Below are 4776 nucleotides of genomic sequence, written 5' to 3'. Positions count from 1 at the left end.
GACTCGGCCCCGCGCGGCGCCGCTCGACTAGGTGGCCGCGGTTGCACCAAGGACGGGGCGGGGAGACGCGGCGGGAGGGGCGGAGGCTGGGGGGAAAGGCGAAGCCCGGGGGACTGGAGAGACTTCCTCCCCTCCCTCTGCACGTGGGGTGGCTGATGTAAGACCTTCCTTGGGGGCTTCCCGGGCCCCACCTCGCTGCTCCCGGACGCGGGTGTTCGCCCGCGATTGGACGTTTGCAGGAGGGGCTGGGGGGAGGCTTTACAGTCCGACTTCGGGGGTCCGTAAGGCCAGGTCCGACCGCGGAGGCTGGACCAAGCCAGCCCGACGCCGCGAAGGCGGGACACGTGCAGGGAGCGCGGGACACGCGGCTTTCACCTTCTTCCCACCGTGTGGGTCAACAGCCAGAACCTTGCCGTCTCCTTGGACGATGGTCGTGGAAGTGCTACGCGGACCCCCGTCAGGAGCGCTGTACCGCGTGGCACCGGGTGGAGTCGGCCTTCTCGGAGGCGGCTCCGGCCACTTGCCCAAGCCACAGAGAAGCCCAGCGTCCCCGAGTTCAGTAGAATCTCCCTGGGTTTCTAACATTTAAATGTAGGCTAGCAAGGCAGCAATTAGCATTTCTAATGGAGCTTTGGAGTTTTACAGAGTTTTCCCGAAGACTTTTATCCCATTATTCCTTAGGGGACCCCTGTGAGGTGTGTAAATTCTTGTTGGTCTCGGTTTGGGTGAAGCTTGGCAGGTAGCCTTTGTAATGATCTGGTTCAGAGAGCATCCTGAGATCCAGGGTTAGAGCACTAAGTTTTGCTCAGGAGGTTTGCTTTGCAGACCTGCTAGAGTAATATAAGGTTATAGTCAGCATAATGTAAGTAAATATGTCATGTGTCTAAAATTCTAATATAGACAAAAGGCTCGAGAGATTGGGAACAACGTGTGAATAAACAATTCTATGCATCAACCTAAGGCTTTCTTTGAGACTCTCCCCTCTCATTTTACCTGCGACAAACACAACCACTTATATCAATTTTTAAAATGTGTAATTAAAATAAAGTTCTTAAAAGGCTTATGGAAAAAGGCAGGAACTTTCTAGTATGTTGTCTCCCAACTCTCGTATTTAAAATGTTGGTCTTAGCAGACATCTCTGTGACAGAGAAAACGGTGAGGGAAGTACTCTTCAGGGTGTCACACGATGTCTAACACAAGGTTATGAGTACCGCGGGGCCATGAGATGGAGGCTTTCTGGAAAAACTAGCAACTCAGTTCCTAACAAGCAATGATTGATCATCCCCTTTTAGGGCTTGATATGTTCTTTTTCATTTAACCAAAGACAGCCCTGTGAAGTAGATAGTATTTTAATCATTTTCCAGATGAGGAACTGAACCTTAAGCTGCATGTCCAACAAGAGGTGGAGCTAGGCTTTAAACCCAGATGGGTCTAACGCCAAAGCCTGCCTTCTTTTCTGCTACACCATCAGCCTGACTGGAATGAAGTCCTAGAACGAGGGCCTGATTTGGAACGGGAGGTCGGGAACACTTGTAGAGGACCTTTAGTACCAAATAGAACACGCAGGTGCCATCTTGCAGGTAAGGGGGGATGCTGAAGGAGACTGGATCACGGTAACTCGGTGCTAGAGAACAGTAACCTGGTGGCTCTTGGGGGAGGCGGTACTGATGCTGAGGGCAAAACCAGGCAAATCTTGGGACCTTGTCCTCTAGGACCAACTCAAGGGCATGAAGGACTCTTTCCTCACTAAATAAATGTGTGTGTTATAAGATTAAGCTACAAAGTAATTAATAAACATAGCCACAATGTGCAGCAAATAAAAAGAAAGCGAAGGAGCCAAAGGAGGAGAGACTACAGACCCGGTACTGTCCCTTCTGACACAGCCGGTGCTGGCATGCACCTCTGTGAACAAAGAGCGTGTGTTCCAGTGACATGCTTCTTTGTCAGGGGCTTCACTGCCAGAGGCATAAATAACACAGGCAGAACAGGGTGTGTCTCACTGCCCTGCCAGCATCTCCCACTGGACTGTCAGTCCGCAGGCCTGAAGGGGCTGTTGTCACAGTGCCCTGGTTTTGAATATTGGTGTGCTTAACATCATTCCAAGTATGCATCTGGGTGTGGGAAAGAAGTAGGGTATATAATTGTATCTAATCCATCGTTACTATCATGTTCATGGATTTATGGATTTGAATAGGGGCTGGAAGGGAATAAGGAAAAATGAAAACAGCTTATTTATTTATTAGGGAGTCCGAACTATGGATGAATCTCTTTTTTACTTCTATTGACATTCATGTTTGCCTGGTAAGTTATGAAAAATATCAAATAATGCCCAGTGTTTGGCACTCCTTTTAGTTTTAAAACTGCCTGTTGACCAGAATATGTGTGTCTCCCAATAAGCTCCAAATGGAGGAGAACACTAATTTGTAACTCCCTGGGCCTGCTTTCCACTCCACCGCCTCAGCATCAAGCAGGTCATCCATCAAACCACCAGCTGACCCGAGCCTTCCCCAAATTTTGTGGCTGGCAACAAGCTTTAATAAATCTGAAGTTGAGACAAAACGGCCCCATTCAGCCATCAATTTAACTGGCTTGGATACCAGCTTGGCAGAATGGCCCCCTTTCTCTTTTATAAAGACAATATATAAAGCTAATGGATACTTAGGGTGAAGAAAGGATTGCTTTTTAAAAACGAAATACTTCCATTCTGACACTCCTCTGCTGTACACATGCGCACTCGTTGCTGAATCGTCCCTCTGACGTTCCGTAGCCTGGTGCGTGTACCTGTTACAGCAGTTAGGCAATACATGGACATCGTCGAAGGATCTAAAATTTCACCTAGACTGTGAGCTCACATGCATATTTCTGGATGATGTAAATGGAGAGTAGGAGCCTGGGCCATCTTTAAAGCATAGGTGGTCTGCGAATGTGTATTATATTGAAAATAATGCTGCACATCCTCAAGAATACTATCTAAGCAGCTGGGGTTGTTGAGACAAGGGGAAGGGGAGAGAGAGGCAAATAGATGGAAATTGGGTAAGGAATGAGATTCTGTAAGTCTCCAGATGGTAAAAACAGAGGAGGGGAGAGTGTCAGGTGTGTAGGCAGTTGTAGGTCTAGTCAAGGGGCCCTTGCCACGGGAACCCGAGTCCTTCCTGCTCTCTGAAGTAGGCTCTGAGGCCTTCCTCGGGCAGCAAGGAAGAGCTATGACTACCAAGAATCAGGTTTACGATTTATTAAGTGCCATCTTGATGCCAAGTATCATGCTTGGGACTTTCACGTATATTGCATTTCAGTTAATCCTGGCAACAGCTCACTGGGACAAGACTATAATCCCCTCGTGTTGTTTAGGAAATAGACTCGGAGAAGCCAAGTGGAACTCACATAGCTAGTAAGAATCTGGGTTTCTCTGTCGTCATGGTCTCGCTATAATTCATTCTCAATACTTTGATCCACTAGTCCTCACAACTGCTTCTAAAAAATCTTTTGATTTCTTTGCTTCAAAGAAGCAAAGACGTACATGCTCGTGTGTCAGGGGAGCAGGGGAAGAAAAACACAGAAAATAAAATTAAAAAATTAAATTCCTACCATTGAGATACACCCACTACTAAAGGTGTAGATCCTTGCAGCTTTTTTTCTATATTACGCATAATTTTGAAAAAAGAGTATTAGGATCAGATAAGATGTTTTTGAAACTTGTTTTTCCACCTACTATTGTGAAGAATGAGTTACTATGACAAATATGAATATTAATTTTGCTCAATGTTTTTCCCTTTTTAGAGAAAGACTCTAACGAGGCTTTTGGACAAACCACATAACCTCTCTGGGACTCAGGCTGCTCACCTCAGGACCGCGGTGAGGGGTAGACGTAGTCATGTGGGTGAGCTCCTGCCCGGCGCAGTGCCTGCCACAGCCCCTGCGCGCCCCCACCCCTCCCTTGCCCTAAGTAGAGGCCCAGAGCTTGCTGGCCTCCTCAGGGGCTACGCAGAAGCTCTGCTGTCCTCCACCTCTGCTCCGTGTCCTTCGTTTCCTGTCCCCTGTTGACTGAGGAAAGGGCTCACCCCAAACCCTCTAAGTTGACTCTTCAAAGGGGTGGACTCTTTTTCTGTTTCATGAAGTCCGTGGTCTCTCGTCACAAACTGGGACTGTGCTCCTGAGCTAGACTGGACAATAGTCTGAGTGGCCCCACAGTGTTCGATATGCGTTCCCTCCATAATTAGCCAGTGTCCCCCCCATCTGGACTCTTCTATCTGACAGGGACTCCTTGTCCACACAGAACTGTCCAAGAGCCCTGCCCCTGTTGCCCGAACTTTCCCCTCTGTTCTGAGCTTGCTTTGTCGACTTTAGTCCAGCCAGAGGCCCTTGTTGGCGGTGCTAGGTGGTCCTCGCTCACTCTAGACTCGGCCACTCCTGGCATAATTTGCTAGTCTCATTTTGGTAAAGGCCAACACTTTACTTTTAAAAAAAAAAAGAAATTATTTAGTTATTTTTAGAGAGAAAGGAAGGGAGGGAGAAAGAGAGGAAGAGAAACATCGATCAGTTGCCTGTTGCCTCTTGCATTCCCCCAACTGGGGGACCCGGCCCACAACCCAGGCATGTACTCTGATGGGGAATCTAACCGGTGACCTTTCTGTTTGCAAAGGTCCACCCACTGAGCCACACACACCAGTCAGGACTCACATGCTGCTTCTTGAAAAGCAGGGCAGGAGCACCCTTCTCGTTGCTAGATGAGATGCTGTCGGATTCATGAATCATGTAATGCAGCCAATTAGATCTTAA

General features: G+C 48.1%; 1 long non-coding RNA gene across 1 annotated transcript; it reads left to right on the top strand.

The window, feature by feature from the left end:
* The first annotated feature begins 94 nt into the window (after window positions 1–94).
* LOC118499742 lies at window positions 95–4495 on the top strand. Its single transcript, XR_004902265.1, has 2 exons — window positions 95–1546; window positions 2244–4495. It is a non-coding gene; the product is annotated as an uncharacterized LOC118499742 (long non-coding RNA).
* The last annotated feature ends 281 nt before the right edge of the window (window positions 4496–4776 follow it).

The sequence above is a fragment of the Phyllostomus discolor genome, chromosome 3, assembly GCF_004126475.2.
Source record: "Phyllostomus discolor isolate MPI-MPIP mPhyDis1 chromosome 3, mPhyDis1.pri.v3, whole genome shotgun sequence".
Lineage (NCBI taxonomy): Eukaryota > Metazoa > Chordata > Mammalia > Chiroptera > Phyllostomidae > Phyllostomus > Phyllostomus discolor.
The sequence above is the reverse complement of the archived record's forward strand: the minus strand, read 5'-3'. Positions and strand labels throughout refer to the sequence as shown.